We start from the raw sequence: 14,341 nt of genomic DNA, 5'->3' as shown, positions 1-14,341 counted from the left end.
TATATAATTCATAATCAATGCATTTACTCATCAAAACATCATATAGCGTATGATATACATTAAAAAATTTATTCTCAACCTCTGTCATGTCAATATGTGAATAAAAAAATATTCTCACCTAATAAGAGCCACATATTTGATTTATACCATTCACGGTCCAGAAAAACTACAGGACCACCTTTATCAGCTGGTCTGATGATAATTGATTCATCATTAATTAAACCTTTTAAGGCTGTGCTTTCCTGAAATGTCAAATTATGTCTCTTCCTCTTGCAATTATTCCTATTTTTCAAATCTAGTGCATAAACATCTTCCTCAACCAATTGATTAAAAATATCCAATACTGGATTTAAGACTGGAACATACGTACTAGGTACTTTAAATAATGGTGCCTGTTTAGAATTAACATTTTTGTAATCAACTTTTAGTTGTACATTTTGTGTAAATACTTTAAAATCTACAATAGTATCAGCCAGAATACTCTTACATGTGAGAATAAAGGACAGACCTTTATCCAAAACTTGTGTTTCAAAAACAGACAAAGTTCTGTTAGATAAATTATGTACTAAAGTTTGTCTACCCGCTCCCACATTTTCTTCAACGTGGGTCCTTGATGTTCCCCTCCCAATACTTTCTGCTTCTGCCTCCCTCTGCTGTATGATCTTGTTCTGAGGGTTTAGCGGTTTGAATCTATTGGGAAAGGGAGGTATGGGCTGGAACTGTTCCCTGGCTCATTGGTATGAGAATAAACCTTCCTGCGAACAGATGGATCAGCAGGAATGGTGTTTTTAATGGAGATATTTCCATTACTGTTCGAAGGACAAGAAACATTACTTGAAACACATTCATTTCTTAATAAATCATTTGGAGAACTTTCAGTATTCTCAACAACAGTAACAACAGTATTAGTTAAAGCATTATTCTCATTATTGTCAATATTAGAGATGTGAACAATATTATTCACTTTATTAACATTTCTATTGTCACCCGTATTGCTGACATAATGTCTGCTTTCATGAGAATTAGCCATAGAAGTACCATTAACACGGGGCCAAGTAAAAACTTGGCCTAATTTAAAATCGTTTATACCTCTAATAATCTTACTCTTCTTAGTTTTTAATAACCGTTTCTCATAAATTGCCACATTATCTAATAATCTCTCCATACCTAAGTTAACATTCCTTTCTGGATACAATGCTATAATACTTTGTCATTGTTTCAATATATTGTCTCTCAAATTGTCCTCTTCCGGATGAAAGAAATCATTTAATAGTGACATATACTTCATACTTAAGTCAACGTTCAATTGCTGCCATTTATAAAGTAGCTCCGGATACAGATTTCCGGTGGTCGGCATTTTAAGTATACGTAACCCTCGAGGTACGATTTTCCTATTTAAACATACCTCGAAGTGTTGTCATTGTAGCTGCATTCTTTTTAACTTCAGTAAGTCCGTTTCAAGTTTGCTAAAAGCATCCATTAGACCAGAGAGGTTAGAAGACACATCACCATTCGGTTAGAAGTCCTCAGTTGCCTCAAACAACATCAACGGATTGTCTATACCGGAAACATATATTTGAAAATGATCCTTCTTCCAGTTCTCAATAGGCGGACCTGGCACAGTATATGGTAACTCCAACTAATGCCGACCAGGACTATTTGTAGGCTTCTAGAGCCCAAGCCTTCCTGTGTTGAAAGGAAGCCTTCTAGCTTAATTTTGTTTCTTAGAACTAGCCAGTTTTTTGTTTCAGCACTTGTTCAGAACTTATTGTAAGCACTAAATAAGCTACAAATTACTACAGCACTCAACTTTCCTCACTGTCTAGAGGAAAACAGTTTCTAGTAACTAACAAATAAGCACCTATCCAGGCATGTCTAAGGGTCATCCCCCAGTGTTTTCTCCTGTCTACCTGATGAATCTGGGCATCTTGGGGCAATGCAGTAATTGCCTCATGTACACAGACAACCCTCTCCTCCTACCACCCAACACTACAACCTGTGAGAGATGCACTTATATAGCCAAACTGGAAGCAAAGCTCTCTTCACCCAAGACTGGACTAGACAGTCAAGAGGAGAAGGTAAACACTTGCACCACACCACACTCAGCACATAGTCCCTCAAACACTACACCACCAAAACACGCACATAGAAACACAAAACACATATCTACATTCGTGGAGGTTCTCAGTAAAAACCTGCCCAAGCAACAGGGACCTCCAAAGCAGGAACACAAGCAACCTCCACCCCCCAACACAACCCAAATGACACATAGCCCACAAACTCAGTGTGCCACTTGACCACAGCCCATAAAGCATAACAACGTACCCAACGCTGTAGTCATAGGTGACTCTATAGTCAGGCACACTGATGTTCCACTCACCAGGCTAAATAAGGAGAAAGTTACTGTCAGCTGCCTGTTGGGTGCCAGGATCCGCCACATAACACATGCTCTCAGGTCACTCCACAACAAGTACAAATATGACTCTGTCATTGTCCATGTTGGTGTGAATGACCTGAGACGTACCTCCTTGGACTACATGAAAAGGGACATGGAGGAGCTGTCCGATCTTGTAGCCCAGGCAGGTATGACCCTAGCCCTGAGTAGCATCCTGCCATCACCCAGAATGATACCACAGTACAAGGACAAAATGATTGACTTCAAGAATTGACTAAGCTTCTGGTGTCATTCTAAGGGGATCCAGTATCTGTCTGCCTGGGGTGACATGATCAACAAGTCACGATGCATTTCCAGAGATGGCCTGCACCTGTTGCCCCTGGGATTCCGGATACTGGCTAAGTCTCTAGCCACCCCTATAGTGCCTTTTTTAGGCAAGGTTCAAATGACAAATTCACCACCCTAACAGGTACAGGCAATAAGAATCTGAGGGTATTGCTACTCAATGCTAGAAGTCTAAACCTCAAAATGCACTCTCTCGAGGCACTCCTTAAAATGGAGAACATCGACATCTGTGCAGTGACAGAGACCTGGTTCAAGGCTCCAGAGAGTACCCCTGCATTACCAGGCTATAATTCATACCACACCTTTCGGCCACCTAACCTGGACCGAAACACTAAAGGTGGAGGCGTGTCCATATTCATTAAGGATATCCACATCTCCAGGCTAGTTGCTCAGCATAATGCATCCGAGATTATCCAAGTGCAACTAACTCTGGGCAAGGCCGCAATCCAAATTGTAGCTTGCTACAGATCCCACACCATGCCCCAGGATTCCCCCTCCTCATTTCTTAATACACTGGAAAATATTAGGGTACAACCTAACACCCTAATAATGGGCGATTTCAACTACCCTACCATTAACTGGGAAAACTACTCATGTACCAACTCTAGTGCTCAACATTTAATGGAATTCATAAATTCCAGTGCCATGGATCAATTTATCCACACCCCCACCAGGGGCAGCAATATCCTAAACCTGGTTATTACCAACATGAGCAACTGGGGCTCCACACCAGAGGTCAATTCCTCGTTGGTCAGATCCGACCATAAGCTAATCACCCTAGACATCAACATCCCTCCCCCACCCCCCATTAGGGAAACCACAGTAAAAAATTTCTCCAAAGCCAACTTCATGCTTCTTAAGATAGAAGTGGCAAACTTCACGACACCCATGCTGACGGACAATAGAGGTTTGACTGCTGAATCCTACATAAATGCACTTTATAAGCACTTACATGAGTGCATGGATCATGCAATCCCTAACAGAACCAAGATGCTATCCTCCAAAAAAAGGAAGCCAATCTGGTGGTCCCCTGCCATAAAAAAAACTCTACAACAGAAGAAAGAAACTGTTGCAAAAAAGAGTAAAATCCCATGATTGCAGAAACTCCCTGGTCAGCTTCAGTAAGAAGCTGAGATCCCTCATAAAATCCTCCAAAGCTAGTTATGAAAACAAAATTGCCACTGACTCTAAAGACAACCACAAAGCATTCTATAGCTATGTCAAGAATCTCAATGGCAACACTCAGATCTGCTCTGAGTTACAGCACAATGGCACTAAATATACAGAACCAACGGATATTGCCAACATCCTGGCAGATAGTTTCAGTGCTAACTTTACCCCTCTGTCATCCCCTAAAGGGCCCATCTCTATACCAGAAGAATGTGAAGTTCCTGTAATCACGGCTGCAGAGGTAAAAAACACACTATCCAATGCCAAGAACACAGCATCCATGGGACCTGATGACATCCCAGGCTGTGTTCTACATGAACTACAGAATGAACTGGCACCCCACCTAAGTACCATGTTTAATCATAGCCTCACCTCAGGATATGTGCCCACGGAATGGTGCACAGTGACAGTTATCCCACTCCATAAAGGGGGAGCCACCACAGACCCCGGAAACTACCGCCCAACTAGCCTAATGAGCCTGGTCTGCAAGGCTATGGAGTGTATCATCATGGAACTTATAAACAATTACATTGGTAATCTCCAAACTCAGAAAGCCACCCAGTTCGGGTTTGTAAAAGGCAGATCATGTCTCCTAAACCTAATAGACTTCTTTGAAGCAGTCACCAAAGCTGTAGATGAGGGTAAGGTGGTTCACACAGCCTATCTAGATCTCGCCAAGGCTTTTGACACCATCCCCCACTCTGGAATTATAGATAAACTCACTAAACTAGGTATAAATCCCTATGTCACAAGATGGGTTGCCAACTTGCTCACTGACAGAACTCACACTGTGAAAGTAGCAGACTCCAAATCCAGCTTCAGACCAGTGACAAGTGGAGTACCACAGGGTTTAGTCCTGGGTCCTCTCCTGTTTGGTATCTACATCTCTGAAGTACAGGCTAACACAGAAGGTCTTTGGCTAACGAAGTTCACAGATGACTGCAAACTAGGAGCCATAATCAAAACTCCAAAAGATGTGGACATCCTACAAAAGGGCCTTGCTGAGACAGATGCCTGGTGTCAAAGCTATGGCTTCAAGCTCAGTGCCAAAAAGTGCATTGTCATTCCTTTTGGTAAAAACTCAGTACCCATGAACTACCACATAGGTGGTAGTCTACTTAACACCAAAAGTGTGATAAGAGACCTTGGGACACAGGTGGACAGTAGTCTCTCCTTTGATAATCACATCGCCACAGTAGTCAGGAAATCCTTCTATGTGGCACACCTCATCACAAAAGGTTTCTCATCCAGGAAAAAAGAGGTCATTGTTCCCCTCTACTCATCACTCATTAGACCCATTATAGAGTACAATGCCCCTTTTGATATGTACCTCACAAGACATCTACAACAACTGGAAATGCCACAGAAATACCTCACAAAGAGGATTACTGGCCTCAAAGAGATGCCCTATGCAGACCGTCTCAAAAAACTGCAGCTTTACTCCATTGCATATTGCCTGCTCAGAGGCGATCTCTGCCTAACACACAAAGCTATGTCAAACCCAGAGCTTTTAGACATGCTCCACTTAAAGAAATCCCAATCCCAACAAGCTACATGCTCTAAGGACCTAAACCTCATCACCACAATAAACAGAAAATGCTGGAGGGATAGATTCCTCTCCCAGAGACTTCCCATACTCTGGAACAAACTACCTATCTATTTCAAACAAAGCTCCTCATTAGCACTGTTCAAGAAAAATCTTGTCGATTGGATGGGAGATAGGAAATTCACCCCGGGGATCACTTCTGTGGCTCTGCTCAACAGTGGCACAGGAAAATAATTTTCTTGAGTGGCGAAAGCCAGGGTACCTTTGGCTAGGCTTATATAGGCCCTAGGGCCAATAGCCTAGTACCTTCCTATGAACCTATGAATCATCAGACTTGCCAAAGAGGAATTTACCTCTTTTAATGTGTTTTCCCAGTCTCCAAAAATGGCACTCCTCTCAAAGGAAATCACACACACACACACACACACACACACACACACACACACACACACACACACACACACACACACACACACACACACACACACACACACACACACACACCCCATACACACCCCATACACTCAGCAATTGCAGGATTCAAACCCCTACCTAACTATGTTATGATACTAGAAAGATACGCAATAACACGATGCACTATATGCTTTACTGGGTGGTTTCTTTTCTCCTGCTATATTTGTAGGATGCTGACATCATCAGACTAGACATGGTAATGTGTGTGCACTTTGTTTTATGCAGTCCCAGGAATGAACCATGTGGGTCAGCAGGTGTTAACAGCTTGAACAGGACTCCACAATTCTTAGCTTGTGTGATCTATCTGTGGACAAATTGCCATTCCTTCATATGACAATACATATTTATGCACAGATTGTTGATTTTGTGGATACGACATGTGTCTGGGATGTTGATAAAGGGCTATTCAAAGTCTATGTGGGACGTGTGTAGCTCTTTTCAGTGATGTATGTCCTGGGTGGCTGCCTTGCAAACAGTCTAGCAGGTTTGGGAACCATGATCTGCACATGAACATACCACAGTTGGTAGGGTTGTGTGTTTGTCGGCTTCCAATAGCTCTGTTTATGACTTCAATCATGATGGACTCCATGGCCTTACAGATCAGACTTCATAGGCTTATAGGACTATATTTCCCATGGTCTGTTGTGCACCAACACTTGTGGGGTGTGCCATATGTTGCTGTAACCCATTCAACAGTTTCAGATCCTGTAGAGAGGGTGAGGCTCAACAGACTGTTCAGATACAGGGTCTGTTTGTTCTGCAGTTCACTTATGACACATATAGGGAAACAATGTAATCCAATTGATGCCATGTTTTCGGCTTTGGAAGGAGCTGTTTACCCATTCTACATGTGATATCTCCTGGTATGATGATAGGGCCTTTTGTCAGTGGTAGGTGGGTATGTATGTATGGGCCTCTCTGACAGGATGTCAGCATTGTCAGTCAGGTACAGTTGGCCCTGACTCAGGACATATATGAGTGTACATTGCTATTTATGACATAGTTGAAGGAAGTGCCATGGTTCTGTCTGGACTCCTTCGCAAATAATCTTTCCAAAACACCGACAAACCTGAGCACTAAACCCCTGTTATACTCTTTTACACACTTAATACCCTACTGATCCTTTTTGATCAGCCAACAGAGTATTTCATAATAATATTCTGGCATGTCCAAAGGTTGGTTTCGTGTGTACTCTCCAGTCCAGCTGGTGAATATGGGAATTTTGAGGCAATGTTACAACTGCTTTATGTACACAGACAACCCTCTCCTCCTCCCAACAAACTCAGATATATGTGAGAGATGCAACTATATAGACAAACAGGAGGCTGAGCTCTCTCGACCCATGACTGGCACAGTCTATCAGGTGGTGAAGGTAACCACACACACCACAAATCCAGTCTCACATAGACCTATAGCAACAGCAAACAAAATACATTACCACACAAAAACATACTCGGAGGCTCTAAATGAAATCTGCCTAAGCAGCAGAGACCTCAAAAGCAGAAACCCAAACAACTGCTACCCCACAACAATACCCACATATCACATAGTTCACAAAGTCAGTGTGCCACACAGTCACTGCCCTTAGGGCTAAACAACACACCTAATACACTTGTAATAGGTGACTCTATTATCAGACACACTGACGTCCCACTCACCAGGCTGAACAAGGAGAAAGTTACTTTGAGCTGTCTGTCAGGTGCCAGGATCCGCCACATAACACATGCACTCAGGACACTCCAAAGCAAGTACAAATATGGCTCCATCATTGTCCATGCTGGTGTGAATGACCTTAGACGTTCCTCCCTGGACTACATGACAAGAGACATAGAGGAGCTCTCTGATCATGTAGCCCAGGCCAGTATGACCCTGACCTTGTGTAGCATCTTACCCTCACCAAGAATGATGGCACAGTATACAGACAAACTGATCAATTTTAACAGTTGGATAATGTATTGGTGTCATTCAAAGAGGATCCAGTGTCTGTCAGCCTGGGATGACATGCTCGACATGCCACGTAGCTTCGCTAGGGACGGCTTGCACCTGTCACTCCTGGACTTTCGAATACTGGCTAAGGCTCTTGCCACCCTCATAGTGCCTTTTTTAGTCAAGGCTCAAAAGACAAACCCACCTCCATAGACAATACAAGGTAAAAGAAACTAAGGGTAATGCTGCTCAACACCAGATGTCTAAGCCTCAAAATGCATGCACTCAAGACTCTCCTCAATATGGAGAATGTCGATATCTGTGCAGTAACAGATACCTGGTTCAGGCTCCCGAAAGCACCCAGCACTACCAGGTTATACTTCATACCATGCTTTTCGGCTACAAGACTCCGACCGACCAACAAAAATAGGGGGAGTATGCATATACATCACAGATACACACACCTCCAGGTTAGTAGCACTGCACAAAGCATTGGAGACCATACATGTGCACCTAACAGTGGGCAAAACTGCCTTTCAGTTTGTAGCCTGCTACAGACCACCCTCCCAAACTCAGGAACCCCACTCAGCTTTCCTGGGAACACTGTAGTATATGAAGGTCTCTTCAAACACCATTATATTGGGTGACTTCAACTACACAAACATTGACTGGGAATACTACTCAAGCCCCAACACCCTCACCCAACAGTTGCTAGAATTTATAAACTCAAATGCTATGGCACAACTGGTCACCACACCCACAAGAGGGGAATACATATTGGACCTGATCATCACCAACATGGGGACTTTATGTTCCACACCAGAGGTATACCCCTCATTGGTAAGGTCAGACCATACATTTATCTCACTGGACATCCATATCCTGTCCCCACCCCCATCCTAGGTAATCTCGGTAAAGAACTTCTCAAAAGCAAATGTCACACTTCTCAAAACCGAGGTGGTATCCTTCAAAGACCCTGGGACAGTGGTAAATACAGCTCAGACCACTGAATCCTTTACAAACGCATTCTATGGACACCCACTGGAATGCATGGATCGTGCTATCCCAAATAAAAGCAAGACTCACTCCTCCAAAGGCAGGGGACCTGTCTGGTGGACCCCGGCCATAAATAAGCTATACAACAAAAGGAGGAGGCTACTACATGATAGAGCACAATCCCAAAAAGGGAAGGCATCTCTGATAAGTACTAGCAAGAAGCTACGATCACTCATGAATTCATCTAAAGCCCACTTCGAAAGGAAAATTGCACCAGACACTAAGGACAATCACAAGGCCTTTTTTAGTTATGTCAGGAACCTGGGTGGCAACTCCCAGATATGCTGTGAGTTACTGCAAAATGACAAAACATACACTGAACCCACAGACATTGCCAACATCCTGGCAAACAGGTTCAGTGCAAATGTCTCCCCACATCCCCCCTAAAGAGCAAATGTCCATCCCAAAAGAGTGTAGCCTCCCTGACATCACAGATGAACAGGTGAGAGCTGCCCTCTCCAAAGCAGACAACACAGCATCAATGGGACCAAAAAGTGTCCCGGCCTGTGTCTTACATGAACTTCATGAAGAACATAACTCTCACATTAAGTCACTGTTCAATATCAGACTTACTACAGGATATGTACCCAAGGAATGGCATACAGCAACAGTGGTCCCACTCCACAAAGGTGGTGCCACAATGGACCCCGGACACTATCGCCCTATAAGCCTAACTAGCATGGTCTACAAAGCTATGGAGCATATCATCATTTAACTCATACACAAAGACATCAGGAACCTACAGACACTGGGTCCTACTCAATTCGGCTTTGTTGAGGGTAGATCTTGCCTCTTGAACTGGGTCGACTTCTTTAAACAGTTACCAGGTCCATAGATGTAGGGAAGGTAGTCCACACAGCCTACGTGGACCTCGCAAAACCCTTTGACAAAATACCCCACTCGGGCATCATACATAAGCTTGCCAGCTTAGATATCAACACATATGTCACAAGATGGATTGCTAACTGGATCAGGGCTAGCACCCACATGATCAGTATTGCAGGTGCCATGTCTGACTCTACACCAGTTACACATGGCATCCCACAAGGCTCAATCCTGGGACCTCTCTTGTTCAGTATATATTTCTCTGATGTACAGGCTAACACAGGAGGAATATGGCTGACCAAGTTCGCAGATGACTGCGAAATGGGTGCCATAATCGACTCTCCAGCTGGCACAAGCATCCTCCAGAAGGGTGTCACAGAGATGGATAACTGGTGCCAGAGCCATGGCCTAAAGCTAAATGCCATTAAATGCATAGTCATCCCCTTGGGAATAATGAAGTGCGCACACATTACCACATAGGTGGTAATCCGTTAAGTATGGTAGATGTTATTAGGGATTTGGGGACCCGAGTAGATAGTAATCTCACCTTTGACAATCACGTTGCCAAAGTGGTTAGACAGACCTTCTATATAGCCCACTGTCAAAGGAAAAAACTTCAAAGACCAATACACGTAAGGTGCAGTTAAGGCACTTTAATTTACTTGCAGCAAGGAGACAAAAACATGCAAATACAAGGATTTCTCTGATTAGTAACAGGAAGTGAAGCTATTCTTATACTGTTTTACAAGACATTGCATTCTAAAGCTGACGTAATCAAATACAAGCCTACAATATTGTTTTTCACAGTAGATATTGTTCATGATTTTCAGCTGACATGACATTACATTACTAGATTTGTGAGAAACTTTTTGAAAAATAACATGGCCTTGGAGACCACTAGCTAGTTACAATTATTTCTACAGTGCTGTGTTACATTTCAAGGTACTCTGCTAATTCAAGCACAAAGCAAACACAGATTATAGTTCATATTCATCAAGCAGTCTTTGTTCTACTTATCTATCCATCCTGCAGCTGTGTATGTTCTCATAGCACAAACAGAGCTAATTGTCTAAGTTTAATAACATTATAGAAACGGTATTGTTCTATTCATTATTTCCCTAACCAAGCAGAAAATCATCTGCTTCTCAGTAAATTTCCAAAGGCATAAGCAAGATTTCAGCTGTGCTGACAAAATACAAGGTCAGAAAGCATGGTCAGAAAGCATTCACAGTTTATATGGATATATGCAGTATGAAATAGAATAAATGTGTTAACCCTTTTGGGCTTTTAAAAGCACTAATATACACATTAATACATATTTTTCTAACATTTCCCCCTATTAATACTTTTATTTTACTTTCAAAAGCATAAACAGTTTGTTTCTTCTCCTAACCTCTTCCATTCAGGATTTGCAGTTAAGAGAGTCATTCAGTTTAACTTATGAAAGCATTTCAGTCTTTAACAGTTCTTCAAACTCAGTACTTTGATATAAGGTTTCAGAAACTGACATGTCTATAAAATATTTGATCAATCTTTTCATCCAAGGGATGCCACGACAAACACATACTCCCACCAGGAGCATACCTACAGAAATGGCAATCAAGATGTTCATTAGGATGGTACCCCACCCCCCCAAACCATTTCTGGAAAAAGTCCGTCAGTGGGTTTGGGCCTGGTTTGTTCATGGCCGACACTTGCTGAATCACCTCAAGATGGTTGTCTATCTCATGCTGGTTGTCAGGAATGTATGAACAGCACTCTTCTTGGATTAAAGTGCAGGTCCCACCTCTCACCACTAGGGTGAAGTCAAGAGCCATGCGGTTTTAGAGCACCACAGTTTTCATAGCATTCAGTTCATCAGTTACTAATTCGAGAACGGAAAAAGTTGCACTGCTCATTACTTCAAGGAGTTTAGACAGTTTTCTCAGCTCCCAAATTGATTTCACTGCCCCATATGCTGGTAATATGCCTGCCCACAATATAACAGCATCACTCAAGTCCATATGTGTCAGTTTATCGCCCATGGAATGATGGTTTCTCCAGCCTGCCTCGATTTGTCCCATTGGATTCTCAGGTTTCTTGACAGGTTTCTTGGTGACCTCTCTGGCATTTCGAATTTTACCTTGAGGCAAAACTGCAGTGTGTCGTAAGGCCAGAACCAGGTAACCCAAAAAACAACTGCCGGACCAATTCTCAGGTAATCATTTGTATGTCTTTTTGCCACACACAAAATAACAATCCTCTACCTTAGTAGTAACCTTGCTATTAACATATACTTGCCCTGCATGAAACATTTTCCTATCAATTATAGACAGTTGCTTAAAAAGAACATCATTATGTTGTACTTCATTAATTGTTTTATGCATCAATTCAAGAAATGAATCATAGTCTGTATTACAATAAGAACCTGCATCATTTGCTTTAGTGTAACATTTGTAAGGAACTGTCACATTGCAGTTGCTCCAACCCACCTGAACAGTATAATTTTTGTAGAAACACACATTTCTCTTCTGTGGAACAGACAAGTGCAATGCTATTTTATCTTGTGATTTAACGGTTGTGGTGTCATAAATTAAGTTTTCCCAGGTCTCATTGACCCCTAGGGGAACTGCAGTCATTAATATTCCCCCGTATGTTTTCGGTAAAGCTGTACAGATCCAACAATTCAAAACATTAAAAGTCTCAGCATACACATATTAAATTGCTTGGTAAGTGTTAATGTTTGGATGCCAGTCTATGAGTAACACATCACGTTTATTCAGTTCAGCTTGTGTGGCTGGAAAAAGGAAAGGACACAACAAAAAGATTAGTGTCACCAGTATAGTTAACAGGATGATCATGCAATACTTCTGTGGTTGTTCTGCATTCCTGTTTGCTCTGGATTTTGTCATTTTTATTCTTGTTGTGTAACAGTAACAATATTTTTGTCCAGTTCAAAGTTTTTCACCAGTTTGCAGTGTGTCAGGTGAATCCAAGATGATCCCTCCACAATCTTAACTGTGGTGGGTGTTGACAGTAGCACTTGAAATGGGCCTTCCCACTTTGGTGTTGTCCAGTTCTTTTTTTTTGATGACCTTCACCCAGACCCACATGCCTGGGACTACTGCTGCTTCTGATGGTCTGGTTTATTCTTTATCTGAAACAGAATTTAACTGCAGCAGATGTTTAGAATTCAACAATTTTCTCATATGCTCAGCAAGTGTACAGTCAGCTTCCTGGTCTGCGGGCATGAGAAGTTTCCACTGAGGTATATAATACGCTTGTCCAAATAACTTATCAAAAGGAGTCAATCCCTTTGCATTCGGAACAGTTCTCATGCTCAACAGTGTCAGGGGTAGACAGTACACCCAATTTCTATGTGTTTCCTCTATAAGCTTCCTTAACTTAGTCTTTAAAATTCCATTGTGTCTCTCTACTAATCCTACAGATTGAGGATGATACGCACAGTGATTTTTCAAAGAAATTCCAAAATACCTGCTCAGCTGTTGTATGGTTTGATTTACAAAATGTGTGCCATTGTCACTGTAGATCCTTTCCGGTATGCCAAATCTAGGAAAGATTTCTTTAACAAGGGTTTTTGCAACAGTAACTGCGTCTGGATTTTTGGTCGGAAAAGTTTCCACCCATTTGGAAAACATATCTACAATGACAAGACAATACTTCTTATTTTCGCATTTGTTCAGTTCTATGAAATCCATACAGATAGTATGGAACGGATACGGTGGTGTAGGGAAACTCCCTTGCTTGGGCTTTAACGCCCCTTGTGCATGATGTTTATTACAAACGTGACATGACGAACAAAAATTTTTAGTATAGTTTATGAATCCATATGTTGTGAACACCCGGTTCACTAACTGTACCATCCCCCCCTGTTGAGACATGGCACTGCCCATGGCTCAACAAAGCTGCATATCTAAACAAGTTAGATGGCAATATTGGTTTTCCCTCTTTGAGATGTACAGCCCTTTCTTGAGAATTGCTCCTTGTTTTATCCATCTCTGTTTCTCAACTTGCTTAGTAAGTGTCTGCATTGTTTTTAACATTTCTAAGTCTAAAATCTCAGAAAGTTGTAATTCCTCATTTAAAAGAAATACTGCTGAAGCTGCCTGCTTTGCAGTTATATCAGCTCTCGCATTACCTTTTGAAATTCTATCCTGTTGCTTGGTATGAGCTATGCATTTACAAATAGCTACTTTCTGAGATAACTGAATAGTTTCTAAAAGATCTAAAATAAACTGTGCATGATTAATCGGTTTGCCAGTAGATGTTATCATTCCTCGATTTTTCCACTGTTGCGCAAAAACATGTACAGTAGAAAAAGCGTACTGGCTGTCAGTAAAAATGTTCACACATTTACCCTTTGCTAAGGTACATGCCCGTGTCAAGGCAATCAGTTCTGCTGCTTGTGCAGATAAGTTGTGTGGTAAAGATTTTGCTTCTATAATCTCAGTATCAGAAACTACTGCATACCCTACTAGGTTCTGTCCTGTAGGACCCCTTTTGCATGAGCCGTCCACGTAGTATGTCACCTCGGCATCATCCAAGGGAACATCCATAAGATCTTTTCTTGGTAGTGTCTTTTGCTCAATTTCCTGCAGGCAGCT

Source organism: Protopterus annectens, chromosome 1.part2 (genome assembly GCF_019279795.1).
Source record: "Protopterus annectens isolate FY-2018-M chromosome 1.part2, PAN1.0, whole genome shotgun sequence".
NCBI classification, from domain to species: Eukaryota; Metazoa; Chordata; order Ceratodontiformes; family Protopteridae; genus Protopterus; species Protopterus annectens.
Note: the sequence above shows the minus strand (reverse complement) of the source record.